This window comes from Mandrillus leucophaeus, unplaced genomic scaffold (assembly GCF_000951045.1).
Source record: "Mandrillus leucophaeus isolate KB7577 unplaced genomic scaffold, Mleu.le_1.0 Scaffold284, whole genome shotgun sequence".
NCBI lineage: Eukaryota > Metazoa > Chordata > Mammalia > Primates > Cercopithecidae > Mandrillus > Mandrillus leucophaeus.
The window spans coordinates 1,612,856-1,634,827 of record NW_012102965.1 but is presented as its reverse complement, the minus strand read 5'-3'; the positions used below and the strand labels follow the sequence as shown (position 1 = coordinate 1,634,827).

At 38.4% G+C, this 21,972-nt stretch overlaps 1 protein-coding gene across 1 annotated transcript in view; it reads right to left on the bottom strand.

The window, feature by feature from the left end:
- GSAP (gamma-secretase activating protein) overlaps positions 1–21,911 on the bottom strand; it is a 110,608-nt gene extending 88,697 nt beyond the window's left edge. The window contains exons 1-5 of the mRNA XM_011985462.1: positions 21,549–21,911; positions 12,090–12,166; positions 10,613–10,669; positions 3,436–3,505; positions 3,074–3,127 (exon numbers count right to left, since the gene is read on the bottom strand). The gene's annotated coding sequence lies outside the window, so the exon portion shown is untranslated. The remainder of the gene's footprint in view (positions 1–3,073; positions 3,128–3,435; positions 3,506–10,612; positions 10,670–12,089; positions 12,167–21,548) is intronic.
- Positions 21,912–21,972: the final 61 nt, after the last annotated feature.

Here is a 21,972-nt window from a genome sequence, read left to right as displayed (position 1 = left end):
CTGCCTCAGCCTCCCAAAGTGCTAGGATTACAGGCGTGAGCCACTGTGCCTGGCCAAGCAGCCAATCTTGAAAAGTTGAGAATACATCTAAACACAGTCACTTAGCCCTTGCTCCATTTCACCAGTCCAAGCCATTAGATTATAATAGTTCTCCCCTTGCCCTGCTGCAGTCCATCTTCCACACAGCAGCTACAGCAATCCTTTTATGAAGCAAGTTAGATCACGCCCCTGCTCAATATGCATATCGCTTCCCATTTTACTATGAATGAGGGCCACAATCTTTACAATGGCCTCCTTGGGTCTATGTGATCTGTCTGCACCTCACCTCCTTTTTCCTTTGCCCTCAGTTCCTATCACTCTGCCCCTTGTTCACTCCACTTGTCTCACTGACCTCCTCACTATCCTTGAACAGTGAGTCTACCAAGTATAGTCTGTGATGACTGTTTAATCTTCCAGAAATGTGCTTTCCCCATAGCCTCGAGCTTGTTCCCTCCCCACCTTCAGGTCTCTGTTTAAACACTCCCCTAATGGCCTTTCCTAGTATCCTTCCCCAAATAAATTAATTGCACTCAAATCTCTGCTTCAGACACAGTGTATGGGGAAATTCACACTCAGATAAGAACTTATCTCAGGCAGCAATATAACTCTAGGATCACTCTAGCCAGGGTTGGCATAAGGGACTGGGAAGAATGAAACAGGGAAGAAAAGTATACCAGTAAATGGGGCATTATCAAATTAGTGACCACCTTGGATTTTAAGCTGCTTGGAGTGCACCTCACAATTACCCACTTTGGAGATGGAAAGGAAGATCATTTATCTTTCAGCCCCTTGCCACCATTGGTCATGGATTATTCTCCTGGGCATCATGCCCAACCATACTTCCAAGCTGTACGTGTGTAGGCAGTAAATAGATTTTCCCAAGCGCCCTGGGCAGAAAGCAAGACACAGGTAGGGCAGCTGAGGTGAGGCACTGTCAGACTACACCTAGGCAGAGCTGGCCAACATGGTAAAGTTTTGAGGTATCCAATACAACAACTAATAATGTTCATTGCACTGTTTTTAAAGATGCAAGCAGATAATCTCACTATAAGTGCATCAAACTTACAAGACTGAGCAAGCATCCCTGAATAGACTTTAATGTTGTAATCAAGTAAAGTTTAAAATTGGCCTGAAAGTAAATTTTATATTCTACATAATCATAAATGACCACTGTTCTGTGTGACAGTCAGGCATATATGGTGCACAATAGATAGATGTAAAAATACAGTTACTAGTCAGTTTCCCAACATAATAAAGAATTTTTAAGGCCAAAAAATAAGGCTCAAGAAGAACTGGGAGGCACAGGAGCCAACCCAAGGTTCTATAAGGAGACCCACCCTCACCACCTCCAGGAACACAGCAGCTAGGCCTTTCCTCTTCTTGGAGAAAGGGGTCTATTAGCCCAAAGGTCAGGGCCATATCCTGGGGTTCTGCCCATACCCTTGTTTTAAGGGTCAGCACACCAATGTGCCAGATCATATTTTACTTAAGCCATTCCAGTTCCGTCTCCTCTGAAGCAAGCCCTGTGCTTAATTCTAAAAGGAGCAGAGAGTGCTGACAGTACTGGGAAAAGGAGGACATGGCACTGAAGAAGGAAGGGGTTGTTGTTCTCAGTATATCATGGCAGGAGGAGGGTAAGGATGAGCAATACAAATTATGAGATTTCAGGTGAGCCTCCCGCCCACCAAATAAAACAATTTTACTGAGGCCCCCAAGAAGTCCCATCCAGACTCAGCTCTGGGGAAATGTGTGTCATAAGAAGCCCTGGAGTGCCTCACAAGCCTCATGTGGAAAGTAAGTACAAAGGGTTTTTCCATCACAGGCAATGACAGGAAAATCCATCTGAGTGTTAACTATGCTAACAAAAGAAGTAATTTAAGAAGGAATTTAAGCGTCAAATAAACAGAACAGATGGAAAGCACCTGGGAGCAGAATAGTACGAGATTGATAGGAGACCCACTAGGCCAGCAGTTGACCAATGGTAGTCACAGGCTGGCTCCAGCCCACAGGTGGTTACTATTGTCCCAAGTAGCAATTTTAAATATATTCAAGCCAACATTTACAAATTCGATCTTTACAAAAAGCTCCAGACTTCCATTGATAAATTGAAAAGCCAGTTCCACTAGACTTGCTAGTGACAACAAAAAGCTAGAGCTGAGTAGTGGCTCCCCCTCTTGAAAGTCCCCCACGGGGCATCCCCACCCCACTACTAGTCCCTATAGCTCTTGAACTTTTTTTTTTCCATTAAAGAAAAAAAAATATTTCTTGATTTCTATGTTAAAAATGGGAAAAAAAACAAAAACAAAAAAAACAAAGACATTCTGCTGGTCACTTGATTTTTTTTCTTACATTCAATCTACTTCACATATTTACATGGTCTCTCTGGCCAGTGTATGCATTTGCAGTTGAAACCCTAGACCAGACTGAAAGCCCCATGAAGGTAGATGCTATACCTCTCTTACACACCATTGTATCCCCAGCACCATGCATAGTGTCTGACCCACAGCAGGCACTCAATATTGTTGAGTTATAGACAGAGGGATGACTTACAGCACTTTTTAAAAGGTGGTGGGGAGGGGCCAGGGAGCATCACACAGCTACAAAACTATAAAGTGGGCCTTGGCAAATGAGCAGAATTGGTCTTCAGTATTGGTATACTACTTACAATGTGTTAGGTACTAATCGATACTTAACCAGATATAAGAAAAGATGCATTCTTGACTTTCCCAATCTTTTACACCAACATCTGACCATAGGTTTCTACTTCAGCATTTATTTAGCCTGCAGGTAATAATTACCATCTTAATACTTCTGTTAAATCACTGTTAGATCATTGTCTGTACTTTTCTGTTTGCTTGAAAAAAATATATATTTTTTAGAAGTCTTGTTCATGCTTGACATGACCTTTGTCTTTTATTCTGAGATACAATAAGGCTATTTCTAAAGATGCTTGAAATCTTATTTAGTAGTATAATAAATCATCTACCAATAACCTTCATCTACCCATAGGTACTAAAAAGTGTAATTTCATTACCTGGTTGAAGTTCGTTCCTTTTTCCTTCTTTAGTAGACTGAACTAAACTTGCAGCTAATGGAAAAAGAAAAAAAAATTCCATTAGCAATTGATCTATATGGTGGCTTGTTAAAGCTTACCATTTTATACCTCAAATAGATGAGGGCTCAAAGAGATATGTCAACGGAAGATAAGGGCAGAACACAAAGCATTCTTTTTTGTAGGTATACCCTCCATATTCTTTATTTCAAACTTAACTTGTCAAGAACATTTCTTTCTCAGAAAATCATTGTTATAGAATAATACTGAAAAAATCTAATACTTTGAAACTCTTAAAAGATGTAGTTCAGTTCTTGACATGTAGCAGTAAGAGCTCAACTTACCAAGCAAAGTTCTTTCACTGTTGACAGAGCAACTGAAAACTTGCAAGTCTTTCTCAAAGGTATACAGAAGCTATTAAAACAAAAGTATTTTTTAGTTTGAAGTTTCATACATTAAACAACAATTATATGAACATAAATTCCCATTAAGCTCTGTGCTAAGTATTACTGGGGTAAAATATTTCAGTAAAGAATGAAACTAATTTAGCTACGCTGACACATTCCAGACTACTCTTTACCAAAAAAAAAGTTTGCTATTGTAAGCCATGTTTGGCACTGATATTTAGCCATGAGACAACCATGTATAGTGGTTAAGAGCATAGACGTTGGAGCCCAGCAAGAACCAGGTTCAAATCCTGACTCTCACTTGCTAGCTGTGTGACCTTAGATAAATTATTCAGCTTCTCTATCCCGCCATCAGTAAAACACATCTACTCTAGGATTGTTAGGAGGATCAAGTGAGATAATCTCTATGAAGCACTTAGTGCAATAAGCACTCAAATGTTAGCTATTGTAATTACTGAGGTAATTAATTACAAAATAATCATTAGTTTTCTTAGCCACTGTCACAAGTGCATCTCCCATAGGCCTTTCATATTTAGAGGACCGGGAAGGTAGTCTTCTTTAATTTTTTTTCCTTGTTGTTGTTTAAAATGTTCAAAATGTTGCAAGATTCCATTTTCTTGAATATTAAAGAAAATGAAAATGCCCATGTAGGAGGATGTGATGTGGAGACTGAGGAACTAGAGAACACCAGTTCTATTAGGCAGGCTGTCTTAAAGAACACCCAGAGGATAAGGGAAAGAGACAGTCTTAGATCTCAGAAGACAACAGCCTAAGAGAAACAGTAAATAGTATAAGTATTAAGAAGGTTACTAGTACCTGCACCCTAAAAAAGTATCGAGAACACACAAGACCCCTATAGCTAGAAGTCGATCGGAAAAGCTAGCAATGCTAGGGGACAACTGATTACGGAAAGTGAACTTCCAGTTAATCAGGTACTGAATTCATGTGAGAATTTTTGGTTTCCTTTGACTCTTGCTCTAACTGAGGAATTCTAAATTATTACTAAGAAGAATCTAATTCTAAATTATTACTAAGAAGAATGGGTACATACACATAATTTTTAATGTGCTATCTTTTAATTACAAAGATAACATAAGTATAGTCTCAATGTTTAAAAGATGGAAATGCTATCAAATAAAATGTCAAAGCCAGCCTGGACAACATGACAAAATCCTATCTCTAAAAAAGTTTTTTTTAAAATATGTCAGGCATGGTGGTATGCCTATAGTCCTAGCTACTTGGGAGGCTGAGATAGGAGGATCACTTGAGCCCAGGAGGTCAAGACTGCTATGAGCCATGATTGTGTCACTGCACTCCAGCCCAAGTGACAGAGGGAGACCCTGTCTCAAACAAAAATAAAAGGTCAAAAGAAATAGCAGTCCTTCACACTCAGCCAATCCCAACTCTCTTCCAAAAGGAAGCACGTTTATAAATTGTCTATATTTATGCATTTATATTACACAGTTACATTGCAAGTTTTTAAAAAACATAAATGGAATGTATTAAATGTATTATTCGGACAACTTGCTTTTTTCATGTAACAACATGTTTTGGAGAGCCTTCTGTACCAGTACAGAAGTCTTAATCTTTTAATAGCTGTATCAATTTCCAAAGCTTACTGATGGGCATTTAGTATGCCTCCTACATTTAGGTAATATAATAATCCAATGAACCTTTTACATAAACCTGTGTGAATCTGTGCAGATATTTCTGTAGAATCAAAACCTCAAAGTGGAATTTCTAGGTCAACAGGTGTGCAAGTATCAGAAGTCTTTAACTCCAAGCATCAAAAAATCTTCCCCAATCTAGCTTAGGCAAAAAGACAATTAGTGGCTCATGAAATTGAACAGAATGGGGTGTTACTTCAGTATTGGCTTGATCTAGAGCTGGAAATACCCATTCTCCTAGCTTTCTGGGTTCAATACATTTGTCAGTCTTCACACAATAGAGCTCCAAGTTCTATTCCCCAAAGTCACAGCAATTCCAACCCAGTGAATTCACTTATCACCAAATCCAATGGAAAAGAGAAGAATCCATGTCCCAAATTCCCAGCAAAGTATTATCTTTTATCCAACCAGTTTAGGTCATGTTCACTCCTGTATGCACTACCAGGGAAGTCCTACATGACAGAAGGTGGGAGAAAGAGGTGGAAGAGGGTGAGGAAGGAAAGCTATTGGCACTGTGCTTATGCTTATCCCATTACTTATGCTAATGGGAAGCATAAGTAATACATTGCTTCTCTTTTGTCGATTCCAGGGTAAGACCATTAACTCAAAACTAGAGGTGGGGCGGGGCAAAGTGCAGTCAACCCACTTATCCCTATTGCTCCCACCAAGTACAGTTTTAAAACCCTGGACATATATTTTTTTAAGTTTCAAAGATGACTCTGAAATGCAGAAAGAAGGCAGCAGACTCTTTAGGGACCCCAGATCCTGATGAATGACATAGTGGCGAGTTCCCTGGGTTTTCCTTTTGTGTCATACAGACTAGACTCGGAGCTAAAGGGGTGAAAACAACAGAAATACTGATGGGAGCAGACAAAAGCAAACACACATCCATGCTCTCTAGCCAAAGGAATTGGAAAGGGGAAACATAGCAAGAGAGAAACTTTTTACTATAACCACCCTAACTCCAGCTAAACACCACGAAAGAAAATGAAACCCCACTCCCATCTCTATTAGCAAAGTCTGCATGGGGAGCTTAGACTCCCACCTTTGCCCAGCTATAACAAGGCACCCTTCCCCCTTCTGCAAGATGAGTATCAAAGAAGACCAAAAAGGAAATCAGAACTTTCATCCATTCCCAGTGGTAAATAAGCCTTTCCCCACTAAAAGTGCCAGCAAAGCCACATGGATCCTGGACTCCCACCCAGACTCCAGTAGTAAAGAAGTCCCTTTCTACCTCCTCACTGGGATGGTGTCTGAGGTGGCTGAATGGGAAGCCAGAACTTTCACTACCACCCAGTGATAATGAGGCCTTCACCTACCTTTCCCCCATCCTGCTCCTCTGCAGTGGTATCAGTGGAGGCCAAGTGGGGAGACTGAAATCCCATTTCTATCTGGCCATAGCAAGACACTTCTCTCCACTAGGGTATCCAAGTAGGCCAAGTGGGGAACCTGGACCTTCGCCCGGCACAACCTAGCAATAGTAGGTTGTACCACCAACCCCACTAATTCCCCAACAGGTAAATTATCAGAGGAGGCATGCTAAAGAGAAGACTTAAATAAGATCCAGAGTTTCATAATGTAGTCCTCGAAATGCTTAGCATACAATAGAAAATCTCATGTCATACCAAGAACCAGGAAAATCTCAAACTGAATGAGAAAATAATAGGCACAAGCACTGAGATAACAAAGATATTGGGATTTTCTGACAAAGATTTTAAAAATGGTCATAAAAATGCTTCAATAAGTAATAACAAGTATGCTCGAAACAAATGAAAAAAGTCTTAGCAAGAAATGGAATATGTAAAGAAAAATACAAATGGAAATTTCACAGCTGAAAAATACAATTACCAATTTTTTTTTTAACAAAACCTCCATGGGTAGGCTCAACAACATAGTGGAGAGGACATAAGAATCAGTGAACTTGAAAACAATAGAAGTTACCTAATTTAAATGATAGACAGAAAACCAAAAAATAAAAGAAACAGAACCTCAGAGATCCATGAGACTATAACAAAAGATCTACCATTCTTGTAATCAGAGTCCACAAAAAGTGAAGAGAAACAGATTGGAACATTAAGAAAAAATATTTGAAGAAATATTGGCTAATGACTAAAAATGTCCCAAATTTGGCAAGAAACTACAGATTCAATAAGTGGAGTGAACCCCAAACAGGGAAAATCCAAACAAATCCATACCAAGACACAGCATAATCAAACTTCAGAAAACTAAGGAGAAAGAAAAAATTTTTTTCAAAAACGGCAAAGAAAAAAAGTGACATCTAATGGGGGGAAAAAATTCAAAAGACAGCAGATTTCTCATGAGAAACCAGAGAACCCAGAAGGAAATGGCACGTTTTTCAAGAGAGGAACAAAAAGAACTATGAATCCTGAATTCCATACTTGGCAAAATTATCCTTCAGTAATGAAAGGAAAAAAAAGACATTCTCAGATGAAGAAAACTATGAGAACTTGTCATCAGCATACTTACCCTAAAAAAAATGGCTAAAAAAAGTTCTTGAAAGAGAAAAGAAATGATAAAAGGAATGTTAGAACATCAGAAAGAACCATGGAAAGAGCAAATATACAGGTAAACACAATAGACTTTCCTTCTCCTCTTGTGTTTTCTAAATTATGTTTGACAATTGGGGCAAAAAGTATAACATTGCCTGATGTGGATCTTAAAGAATGTATAGGAAATATCAAAGACAAAAACACGGGAAGGCAAAGAGACTTAAAAGGAGATAAGAGTTCTACACTTCATTTGAACTGGTAAAATTTCAACACCAATAGATCTTGTGGTGACGGAATAACTCTTTCTTGATTGCAGTGATAATTACAGGAATCTACACAAGTGATGAAATGTCATAGGACTATATGCACACATTCTGCTGACAATAATTTATTGGTTTTAATATATTATCCTATAGTTACACAAGATGTAACAATTGAGAGAAACTGAGTGAAGAGTACACAGGACATTGCTGTACTTGTTTTTCAAATTTAAAAACTAAAAACTTTTAGAGAAGGATGGGTAAGCATTAAGACTGAGAAACCATTATCCCATCCTGAAGCTTAATTACCAAGAGAAAGATTTTTTTTTCCTCTTGATGGCACCATCTTTCTCACGGTGGCACCTTTGCAAGGAAAAATATAGTGCTTGAAAAGAATTTTAGGCTGGGTGTGGTGGCTCACACCGTAATCTCAGCACTTTGGAGGCTGAGGCAGGCAGATCACGAGCTCAGCACTTTGGAGGCTGAGGCAGGCAGATCACTGGCCAACATGGTGAAACCCTATCTCTACTAAAACAACAACAACAACAACAAAAATTAGCTGGGCGTGGTGGCACACACCTGTAGTTCCAGCTACTTGGGAGTCTGGGGCAGGAAAATTGCTTGAACCCCGGAGGCGGAGGTTACAGTGAGCTGAGATGGCACTACTGCACTCCAGCCTGGCAACAGAGACTCCATCTCAAAAAAAAAAAAAAAAAAAAGAATTTTAAAGCCCATCTAGATTTGGCATATAAATCCATTCCTTCAATAAAACCATCGAAAGGTCAGTCAAAAACACATATGGGCTGTAAGGGTTGTGCTTATGTGGAGAAGAGATGGGAGAAGGGGAGGGTTTGTTTAGCAACTATGGTTCAGAAGCAAAATTTGCCTGTTTACAAAGCTAGTTTAAATTTCCTATTAATGTATCCTTTGGCCAATTTATTTTCTGGACTAATTTTCACATTTTGGAATTCAAAGCAGCTTTGTCACCGGAAAATTTTTGAAAAACAGCCACTCTGGAGGGAACCTATTACTATCAATCCATTGAAAAATATTCACTGCACCCCTACCACTCACAGGCAGTAAGCTAAAGGTAACCGGGATGAAACACATTGGTATGCAAAGTGCTCCTACTGTCAGTGCTCACAGTCTTGGGAAATGTGAGCAGAATATGACCACAAAAGATAACAGCAATCACCACAACTGGATTGAGAGAAGACAGACTATGGTGTCTCCTCTCAATTCATTTTTTTAGAATACATGCCACACAGAAATTAAGCAACAATTGCACTGAAAACTTGATATTTTATTCTCTTTCCCTAGACTGCGTATTGTGAAAGACTTTACGTTGATCATCACTGTGTCTCCAGCACCTGACAGGGAAAACACTCAATGTTTATTTGTCGGATCAGTGAATGAGTGAGTGAATGAATGAATGAATGAATGTGAAAGGGGTGGAAGAAGGAAGAGAGAATTAACCAAGCAGCATATTGGAACCCTGAAGAGTAAGGCGACCTGTAAGAAATTTCTAACGGATAAAGGACATTTAAGTTAAAAAATGTCCAATATTCAATTCTAAATTGTTTTTACATAGGCACAAAATTACTCCCTCTCATTTGCTCCCAGAATTAGACAAAGTTGCCTGTCACATCAACCAATGCCTTATGTGAGTAATCTGGGGAAAAAAATAAGGAAAGGGGTTCCTTGTCTGAATCATTAAGAAATAATGAGAAACAAGACACGTGAAGGTTAAGCAGAAGCAGAAAGAGTCAGAGGTCATTATGCGATGATGTGGAAGTACACAAATCTCAAGGAGGACACTGGACCTCCTACTTTCTTACAGGATACTGAATAATTTGTTTGAGCCAATTTTACTTAAATCTCAAAGGTCTAAGAGACTTCACCTTACTATTTGGTTCAATAGTCCTTGTGTTTTTTGTTTAAGATAATAGGACCAAGAGATCATTAAGGGATAAGAGAAGGAAAGCAAAGAAATACAAATTTTTAGAAAATAAAGCTGGTATTCCCACTCCTAGATATGCATACAAAAGAATTTTAAAATAGCCACGTATACAATAGTGTTCATAATAGATAAATGTTAGAAACAGGTGCCCATCAACAAATAAAAGAATAAAACTGTTACATATACTGTGATAACTGATTGCATGAATTGGTGTTATTCTGTCATACTCAATTGAGTTAAATCAAGAGATCAGGAGAGGAAAAGAGAAGCACACGGGGCACAAGTGCCCGGCCAGTGTCTTGCAAGCCAGCTGCCAAAATGACCAAATGCCATAAACTTAAGAATAGCTTCACCTAGTAGCTACTGAAACAAACTGCCATGGCTCTGAAACTAGTTTTACCTACTGCTTTCACACACCAGTGAGATCTTGCCAGCTCCTAGAAACTTTCCTATTGCCAGTGAGTTTTCTTTCAAAGCCATATGTAACATTTCTCTTTCTGATAAAAACCCCCAAACTTTCTTAGTTCTTTGGACATACCAAAGACCACCCTGGCCTGTGTGCATGTCTTAAATTGCAATTCTGTTTTTTCAAATAAAATGTTTAGAGAAAAAAGAAAATAAAGTTGGAATTTATGTCTAGAAAAAGGAGACAAAGAAGAAAACTCTAAAGGCAGTAAAGTAACCAATGAGTAATCTATGATTTATGGTGATTTTTACCTCATTTTGTCTGGTTTGACAATCATATAATCCAAAGATGACATTTCCCTTATCATCCTAAAAAAAAATTAAACAGATGTTTATTAAATGTCATTGTTTAGGAAGTTAGAATGTTACTAGTTTTAAAACCAACCTGCAATAACTCAATCTTAGCAGTAAGTAATTTAAAAGAAGCTTTCTGTGCCTGTCAGAGGGGGACTGAATCCAGTTTAGCTAGTCATTTGGGCTCAAAGAATGAAATGCATCAATAGTGTAGAGCTCAGTGAATTTGGGGAACTGTCTAGTAGGACTGAGCATGGTGAAGGAGTAAATCTTTTTATACTTCCACTTATGTCTTTGAAAATATACACATATGATAGATAATAGGGATGCCTAGGACAAGTCCATAGCATTCTTATAAGTAAAACATTGTGAATCACACAATTCCTTAAAGGTACCATTCTAAGACACAACTTACAATAATTATTTTTACTTAAAAAAGTACAGTGATGTAACTGTGCAAAGCAAACTGGCCACTTGAATTATTCATGTGTGCTTATTATAGTAAAGCTAAATTTTCCTTAGAACACTTGACATTGAAAACACATTGTTAAATAACAATGCTGCACATGCCTGTAGTCCTAGCTACTGGGGAGGTTGAGGCAGGAGCTCAAGGAACCTACTTGAGCCCATGAGTTTGAGGCTGCAGTGAGCTATGATTATGCCACTACATCCCAGCCTGGGTGACAGGGTAAGACCCTGTTTCTAAAAACAAAATAATAACAATGCTTCAAAAGTCAAGTCCTAACATATCTACGTCTGAAGAGACTAATCATATTTAATATTTTCTCCAATGATAAAATGTTAACATATTAATTAGGTTTAAACATTTTTACTTGGCATTTTTTGTCTAGAAAATGAAATTGTTCATTGATTCAAAATTTGAGTTATTATGTCAGATATGCCCATTTAGTTTTATTTTAAAATGAAGAAACATTTAATACTAATTTTTTTTTTTTTTTTTTTTTTTGAGACAGGATCTCGCTCTGTCACCGAGGCTGGAGTGCAATGGCACAATCTCAGCTGACTGCAACCTCCACCTCCTGGGTTCAAGTGATTCTCCTGCCTCAGCCTCCTGAGTAACTGGAACTACAGGTGTGTGCCACCACGCCCAGCTCATTTTTGTATTTTTTTGGTAGAAACAGGGTTTTGCCATGTTGGCAAGGCTGGTCTCAAACTCGTGACCTCAAGTGATCTGCCCGCTGCAGCCTTCCAAAGTGCTAGAATTATAATGTGAGCCACCATGCCCAACCTTATACTACTAAATTTCAATCACTATATTCAATCTCACACACACAAAGCCATAAGATTAAATGCCAACAAGTTTATTCATTACCCCTCAATAAGATACAGTATAGAATTCTGTAAAAAGAGAATATAAATGATTAAAAACAGTATATTTTACATCTTACCACAATAAAAAAGAATATAGACATACCTTATATGTATAAATAATATTTCCATTTCTTTCAACATTTAATACACGTAAGCTCTCATAATCGTTTTCTAAAACATCTGAAATGATAATAGCAGGTTAATACTCAGCAGAAGATGGTTAGAAACATATCTAACCAATATATTAGTAAAGGAAACCAAATATAAATATATACTAATAATTCTATTATATAAAACTTAAAAACAGGCGAAACGAATCTCTTTTATTAGAAGTCCAAACAGTAGTGACCTTTAAGGAAGGAGAAAGCCATAGTTATTGAGAGGTATCTCAAGTGAGCCTTGTTAGGTGTTGGTAATGTTAAATGTCTTGGGTATACTGATGTACTCTATGATAACTCACTGAGCTGTTTGCTCTTTTCTGTGTGAATGTTATACAATAAATTTCAAGTATCTGTTAGTTTTTGCTTTATGCATTTTGAGGATACATCATTAAGGGCATACAAATTTAGAATTGTTATAGCCTCCTGGTGGATTAACCACTGTTAGGCTCTAAGCTGAGCTGCCAGCTGTCTGAGTACTCAATTAAAACAAGATTAAAAAGTTAATATTAACTTTTTAACAGTCAAGCTTTTAATCACTTACTGTGATGCTATAAAGCAAGAGGCTAAACAAGAGAAAGTGCTAATGTCCCTGGTCTATTTTCTCCCCATGGAATGGTGCCGTTAGCCAAGGGTCAAGTGAATCAGCACAGATATGGAGCTCTCTTCACTATCGAGGGACCCTCCCAAAAAGGTTCCTGCAGTATCATGGATCCAGGTGCCAAGGGTAGGGAGAGGGAGAAGAGCTAGGAGTGGAAAAATATTTCACTGGAGTAGAGAAAAAGCAGTCTCCAAAGCTCCCCTCTTCCACCTGCTAAGGTGGTTTTAGTGGTTTAGAGGCACCTGAGAAAGTTCTCTGCTAAAGGCCTCTGATAAAGAGGCCTCTAAATGAAGAACCTGGGCTAGGAATGCAGCTATCTGTAACAGTATGGCTGGCCAGCGGGGCCTGAATCACACCCATAACTCATTTCAGGGACTACAGTGCATTGGCCACACACCGAGTCGGATTTGAGGAGGGCAGCTTTCTCCCGTAAGGCCTGTCAGATAAAGTCTTTGTAACTGCACATGGTTGGGTCTGAAAAATTACACATAAATTTTTAAAATAGGAGCTGGATTAGCAACCCTTTATTCATTATACAACGTCCTTTATTTCTAATAATTATTTTTACTTTAAGGTCTACTTTGTCTGATATTAATATAACTACATCAGCTTGGTTAGTGCTTGGATAACTTTCTGTTATTAATATTCCTGTGTCCTTATATTGAAGATATGTTTTATAAGCAGTATCTACTTGGGATTTTTTCCTCTAATCTGACGTTCTTAATCTTCTAATTGGGGTATGTAGTCCATTTACATCTAATGTAATTACTAACATATTGGGTTGATATTTGTCATATTACTATTTGTTTTCTATGTGTCTCACCTGTTGTACTACTCTTCTGGACTAAGTTTATGATTTCATTCTATTACCTATTAACTTGTCAGTTACATGTTTTTGCTATTCTTTTATTAGTTATACTAAAAGTTATAACATGCATCCTTGACTTATGTTTTAGTATTACGTGATGCAAAAAAAAATCTGAAGCAACTGAAACTCTCATACATTGTTAATAGGAGTATAAATTGGAAAACTGGCAGTACCTAGTGAATCCGAACACATGACTCAGCAACTACACTTGTACATATATCCTCAAAAGAAATATATACATATATTTAGCAAGGGACACATAAGAATGTCTATAGTACTGTGGTACATTATTGCCCAAACCAGAAACCCAAACTATCCATTAAGTGAAGAATGAATAAATTGTGTTATATCCAAACAATAGCACAAAACAATGAATTAACATTCTGCAATAACACATATAAAACTGAGCAAAAGAACCTTCCCCACCACCAAAAGAAGGTACAAATTGTATGTTTCAATTCATACACAAGTTTTCGATAATAGGCACAACTAATCTACAGTGTTAGATAAGTGACTACTAGAAAGGACCATGAAGGACTTCTGAGGTTCTGTTAATGTTTTCCTTGCTGTTCTGAGTCCTAGTTGCATGAGTGTGCTTCACTTTGTGAAAATTAACTAAGCTGTGAACTTATAACTTGTGTCCTTCTCTATATGAAAGCCATATTTTGCGGAAGGACATACAGACTCTTTACACAAAACATTTAACTTATAAGTTAACTGACCATCTTTCTTCTAAAATTTTAGGATATTTCTCCTAATTCTACAGTTAAAGGATTTAAACATTGGTAGAGTCAGCATTGTAATTATCACTAATTGGGCAGAAGTGTGTATTTTTCCAATTTCCTCAAAAGTTATCCATAATTATGGCCAGGCACAGTGGCTCATGCCTGTAATCCCAGCACTTTGGAAGGCTGAAGCAGACGGATCACTTGAGGCCAGGAATTCAAGACCAGCCTAGTCAACGTGGTGAAATCCAATCTCTACTAAAAAATACAAAAAATTAGCTGGGCATGGTGGTGCACACCTGTAATCCCAGCTACTCAGGATGCTGAGACAGGAGAATCATCTGAACCCAGAAGGTGGAGGTTGCAATGAGCTGGGATCGAGCCATTGCACTTCAGAGCAAGACTCTGTCTCAATAAATAAATAAATAAACACATAAATACATAAATAAATAAATAAAATTGCTTAAATTTGACTCGTTTTTACATTAATTATGACAAATTCTAATATTAAGACAAAACATATGCAAAATACCTGTAACTCAGCAAATTTCTATCTATATTCCTAAAAGGAAAAGACAAGATAAAAAATAAGGATAATTGGTGAGCTGGATACCGGCACTGGAGCTGGACGTGGGAAACATTTAGAGAGAGGAAGAGCAGGTTTCACTGAGAACTTAGACATCATCCTGAGATCTCTCTTCCCTTCCCCTCACAAGCAGCAGCTTTGTGCATCTCCTAGGGGCAGGGCAAAAGGATAGGGCAAAGTGTTTTCTACACATGGGTATAAACGTTTGTCAGTATATTGACATGTATATTGAGATGTCAGACTCACTTCACACCGAAGGATAATAAGGATAATAATTTGGTCTCTTAGGGGACTAGGATTTAAATAATCAGTTTATGGGCCGAGCATGACGACTCATGCTTGTAATCTCAGCACTTTGGGAGGCCAAGGTGGGAGGATGGCTTGAGCTCAGGAGTTCAAGACCAACCTGGGCAACATAGCAAAACCCCGTCTCTTAATAATAATAATAATAATAATAATAATAATAATGCTTATGGCTAAGTAGCCCTTCACAATTTAGAGAGTTCTCATTTCTATCTCATCTGCACTGTACAAGGTATTCCAGGCCTACTACACTTTTCAATGAGATAATGATACTTGACCCATATACAGTGAAAAGGTGGCATAGACTGAACTCAAACCTAAAAAAAGGTAAACAGAACAATGAGCTGAGTGTTCTATCAAGCTTACAATGAGAAAATGGGTAATTACTCAAAAGTCCTTTGAAAGGTAGATACTGTAGACATCTAAAGAGAACTTCAGTGAGTTCTTTTTCATCCTGTACATGACTCCAAACTTCTGGAATGCAATGTGTCAATATTTTGAGAAGTATTTTTTTTCTTTCAAGATTATAAGTATGCTGGGAGAGACCGTCTCAAAAGTACACTTAAAAGGTTTCAGCTAAGATAAGAAACTTCTTTACAAGAAATCTTGCTAAATCCAATTTACTTGCAAAGGCATATCTATTTTCAGATTACTATAACATTAAGAGGAAAAAATTCTCCAACAAACGCAGATTACAATAAATGACACATGCTTATCCCATTAAACTAGTGGTTCTCAACTCTGGCTGTCTTAAAATCACTGGGGAGCTTTTAAAAGAACACTGATGCCCCAAGCCATACCCAGGACAGTCTGATTTTATTGAGCTGGTGTGGAGCCCACTCTCTGATGTATGTGTATGTGTTTTAGGTTCCCTGGGTGATTCTAACGGGCAGCCAGGGTTAAGAACCACTGAACTACAAATGTACATTACATATTAAGCAGTATTCGTTAGAGGGCATAACTTGGACCATCTTATAACCATGACAGACAGAGAGTTGAAAGAAATAAAAATAATGTTGTCATGGGAGCATTAGGTAATAACTGCAGGGCTGAATAACCCTGCAGTTAAGTACATGGTTCACATTTCAAGGACATTTGAAACAGACAAATTTGGTAATGTTGCAAATCCAGAGACCAGTGTCTCACCACATACTATTAAGCCATCAGCTCTTCCTCCCTGGACTAGTTGCCCATGTCTTAACACACCCTTTTGAAAGAAGTATTCAGTAACCTCTTTGCTTATTCATTCTGACTCTTCTCCCAGTAGTACATCACTGGAAAGTCCAGAGGAAGAAGTTTTGCAATTTCAAATGAGGAAATGTGGTTTAATTTCACAGTTTAGTGTACTCAGTGCTCATGAAGAAAACAATGTAGCATTTTGATAGATACTTGCATAGGTAAACCTATAAAAGAAAGGAGAGTACCTAGATATTGAAGGTATTGGCAAGGCATAGCTCTTGTAAAACAAAAGCTGGTTGGCCAGATATTCTCATTAGTTTCAATCTATTCTTTGTCAAACAAAAGTGATTTCACTTTACAGGAAGAGGGTTTGTCAAATGTGTACGTTTTATCCCAAACTGCTATGAGACAAAAATCAAAGTATTTGTCTTTCCAGTAACCATACTTAAGGAAAAAAATGTCATACAGCCTCATACAAAATTTTGAACTAGTTCCTAATACATACATCAAGAGGTGATAAAATATGATTATACCTATAACATTATTATTCTGTAAATAATTCATATAAATCCTCAGGCTCAAGATGACCAGTTATTACAATTCCTAAACCTATGCAGTAAACATCATGTGATTTATATTTCATATTCTGAGTAAAATGAAGTTAAGAGAGAAATGAAAATTAGAAAAGGAGACCAGGAAAGAATTAGCAGAAATAAAAGTAAAAAGGACAGATAGTGGCAAGAAAATAGTTTAAAAAAAAAAAAAAAGTGAAAACAATGTGACTAAGGTAACCTTCTGGCCCCCAAATCAATCTAGGAATATATAGGAGGCAACATAAAAAAAGTACTATTCTTGAATCAGTCACTTGGTAAAATATACCACTTCCCTGGCAAAGATTACAATATTTGAAAGACAAGTCAATCTGGTGTTTCATAAATCCAAGACTAATAAAAGCAGGCAAGAAAATCTACATCCTTTCCAGTCTTCAATATTGACATTTAAATGTTAGAAAACTTATATATTGTGGATCTTATTTTCTTGAAGATGTGATCAATCCCAACAAGGGATTGAGCACTGGATGCAAAAATCAACATGTAAGATCTGTTACAGTGCTGTATACCAGCAATAGTTACAACATGCCATGTTTTTAAGTGTGCTAGTTATGAGAGCAACAAAAAATAACCTAGGATGAAATCTAGCAAAACATGTGCAGAACCTTCATGGAGAAAATTCTAAGACTTATTAAGAGTCATTTAAAAAGATCTAAATAAATAATGAGCTATACTTTATTCATAGTTAGGAAGATCCAATATCGTAAAGATGCCAATTCTCCCCAAGCTGATCTATAGAGGCAATGTGACTAAAGGAAATCCAAATCAACTCTTTTGTGAAATTTGACAGGCAGATTCAAAAAAATATATATGAAAAAGCAAAGGGCATACAACAGCTAAGACATGAAGAATACTAAGGTGAGGGGAGTTACCCTACCAGTTCTCAATACTTATCATATAGCATAGTTATTAAGATGTTGGCATGGCCTGGCATGGTGGCTCACGCCTGTAATCCCAGCACTTTGGGAGGCCGAGGCGGGCAGATCACTTGAGGTCAGGAGTTTAAGATCAGCCTGGCCAATATGGTGAAACTCTGTCTCTACCAAAAATACAAAAATTTGCTGGGAGTAGCAGCGCATGCCTGTAATCCCAGCTACTTGGGGGGTTGAGGCAGGAGAATTGCTTGAACCTGGGAGGCGGAGGTTGCAGTGAGCTGAGATCGTGCCACTGCACTCCAGCTTGGCGACAGAGCCAGACTCTCAAAAAAAAAAAAAAAAAAAAAAGTTATCAAGTTGAGATAATGGAACAAAATAAACTCAGAAAAGGAGACCTACATAAGGCAGCTTGATGTGACAGAAGGGGCTTTTTTGTGAGAACTAAAAGGACTATTTGGTTGATAATATTGAAACAATTAGCTATTAATATTTTTTTAATTGGACTCCTACATATCACATAAAAATAAATTCTAGGTGGATTAAAATCAAAAATGTAAAAAAGTCATAAAGCTTCTAAAAGTTAATATTAAAAATGTCTTCACGACTTCAAAACAGGGAGGACTTAAGAGATCCTAAAAGGTACAAACTATAAAGAAAAACTCCTAATTTAGACTACATTAAAATTAAGAACTCCTGTTTATCAAAGGCACCATCACAAACTGAAACAAAAGTGATAGATTGAGAGAAAAATATCTGCAACATATGTGATAAACAAAGAACTAGAATCCCAAAAACATAACTCCTAAAACAATCAATTAAAAAAAATAGGAAAGTGGACAAAAGGATGAATAGACATTTCACAGGCGGAGAAATTCAAATAGCCAGTAAATACATAGAGATGCTCAACCACGGAGCACAATGAAACAATTAGTCCTACCAGTTTGACAAAAAAAAAATTTTTTAATCCTGAACTGTCAAGGGCTTGTGAGGATAGTATCAGAAACATTTCCACACCACAAATTGGAGTGTTAATAAGTACAACACTTTGGAAAACAATTTGGCACCGCCCAGGAAAGATGAAGATGTGCACAGCCTATAACTCAGCAATTCCGCTTTTAGATATACATTCTAGAGAAACCTACGCCTGTGTACACCAGGTGGTAAGAGTACTGACCATATAGCAAACCCCAGAAACCCCCCAAAAGCCACCCACTGGAAAAATAAGTTGGGTTCCCTAGGAAGCACTCTGAGACAGAGTTTACTACCCAGTATATTCATCAGGGAGTGCTCAGGAAAGTGGGATTAACACCCATAAGAGGAAGGAGAAGGAAGCAAGTCCTGGTAGGGTGAGAAGTCCAGCAGCAATGCAGGCCCAATATCCTCAGGTGACCTTGGGCCTACCACAGAGGAAGCTTCAGAACCGAAATGGAGTTGTCCCATGTTCAATCAAAATGGCCAGGCCTTTAAAGCCCACTCAATCTCATGTGGTCCATACCCAAAAGGAAGTGAAGTTGGGTAGGGCAGCCCTCTTGCCAGGCAATCCCTGAAGGGGCTGACAGTTGAAGACCGCCTGCTGACTATACTCACAGCATCTGGGACAAACTCTTCTTTGAAAGGAAAATCTAAGGGGCGCATCTCCATGTCCACCATCATGTTGAATTCACACGATGGAACACTATATGGCATTAATTAATACAAATTAATAACTTGCAGCTAGCCAGTCAATATGAGTACATCTCACAATATTGAGAAGGAAAATAAGCAAAAGGAATACATACAGTATGCTTTAAAGTTCACAGGCAAGCAAAATGAAATATTTTGCCGAGGGAGATATACATATGGGCTAAACTACAAAGTCAAAGTAATGTTAAAATATAAAAATTTAAATGGTTGCTAACCTAGGAGGTGAGGATGAGAGAAAGAAAGAGAATCAGAAAGGAGCACATAAGAGCCTTCAAGAATCTTGACATTGCTGTATTTTTAAGCTGGGTAGTGGGTACATGGTTTTGCTTTGGTTTTTTATTATTTACAGCTACATGTTAAAATATTCTTTTATGCAGCTGTTTTGATTTTTAACAAATATCTTCTTTTATTTCAGGAGAAACCATTTTCTCAAAAGTTCAACCCAGAACCAGGAGCAAACGCAGTAACCAAATCTGGTCTCTTTCCTCCTTGACCCCTTTTTGACCAAAATGCTATCTTATAGGCACAGAATTTCCATGGCTGACTTAGCCCAGCTCTCTGTTTTGTCAGGAATATGTCATACATATTTCCTGAGAATTACTTAGCACCTCTAAGAAAACTTCAATTGTATTTGTTGATGTAAAAATATTAAGGCTTCAAATTTAGAAAGCAACTGTGCATAGAGGAGGCATTACAATGGTACAATTATTCATAATTTACATTTGAAAAGCTGGAACTTTGAAAGGATAATGATTTGCACAAATGTATGTAGTAACTGCTGTGCTAGAAATGAGACAGAATCTCAGATTTCCCTGCCACTGCTATAAATTACAGAACAGGAATTAATTTGTGTGGGGGTATTTTTGAGCTACTACCTACTGGTGATTATCAGAGGTGATAATTATCTTAGTATAACAGGGCTAATATCTTGCCAAGATATTTGCTCTGAAAGAGCAAAATACTACCAGTATCAGAAAAGCTAGTATTTTCAGAAAGTACCTTCTGAGGACCTAGAGCTATCTGTTGTTTAGTGGAAGGTCAATACACAAGTTTATATTTCTTCAGAGATGAGCGAAAGATACAAGGAAGCCAGGTCCAAGTGGATCACACACAGCTTTTCAAGCGCAACACACATTACTGAAACGTAAGACTGTGGCATTTCACACTTCATCTACCTTCTCATTTGCAGACACCTGCCATTTAGCAAAATAAAGTGGGAGTCCAGAAAAAGGAGTCCTTCGTGGTAAAAGACAGAGCTGCCTGTTGTATTTCAAAAAGTTAAGCCTTCAAAAACTTTTCAGACATTTGGGCGACTTTTTTTTTTTTGAGATGGAGACTTAACTGTTGCCCAGGCTGGAGTGCAGTGGCGCGATCTCGGCTCACTGTAACGTCTGCCTCTCAGGTTCAAGCGATTCTTCCGCCTCAGCCCTCCCGAGTAGCCGGGATTACAGGCGCGTGCCACCACGCCCAGCTAATTTTTGTATAAAATTCTTCTCTGACCACCCTCCCCACCTCGAAAAAAAGTAAAGCCTTACTAATCATGACACTAATGCAAACTCAACGCATACGCTACACAAACATATAACTCCTTATTTGGAACTAATAATATTCCAAGCTAAGGAAACCTACAAATAATTCCGCTATAGTCACAGGAGAGTGTGAAGATACAAGATAGCAACGTTGGATATGTAACTTACATCAATAAAAATTTCACCAGCGTTTAGGGATAGGAGTTGTATATGTGGGTCATTTAATAACCACTTCCGAAAAACCCACTTCCAAATTTACCGAAGTGGACAACGCCCTACACGCAAGGTGAGACCCACAGGCATCGCTGCTTTGAAGCTGCATGTAAGCTCTGAAGCTCCAACATTTACAGAAGACTTTAAAAACTTTGTGAGAAATCACAACGTTCTCCTTCTTTAAAGTAGATCAGTGCTGGGAAGGCTCAAAAGTCACTTTCACTCCCTTACCGAATCATCAAAAAGCCCCGAGGTGGCTGGACCGGGAGTCGAGCATCTCGCGCGCAGCCCCAGCCTGCACAGGTGCGGAGCTCGGGGGCGCCTGGGGGCTCTCGCTCCGCAGCCCGCAGCCCGGAGGCGGCCCCTGCCCTCTCGCGCCTCTAGCGCCGAGCCCCGTGTCCCCTGAGCCACGGACACGGTTCAACAGAGGCAGAAACACGTCTCGCAAATGTGGGGACAAACTGTTCCACTGTTGGATATAGGGTGGTTTCCTTGGTGGTCACGGATTCTTTCTCAAAACGTGAAGCTTCCAGGAGCACCCCTGTCTCGGCAAAGCCCCCGCGCGGCCGATGAACCCCGCGGGAGGTGGGATGCGACCGCTGGGCTGAGCACGACCCTCTGCCCTCGCCGTGAGGTGATGCTGAGGGAACCGCCA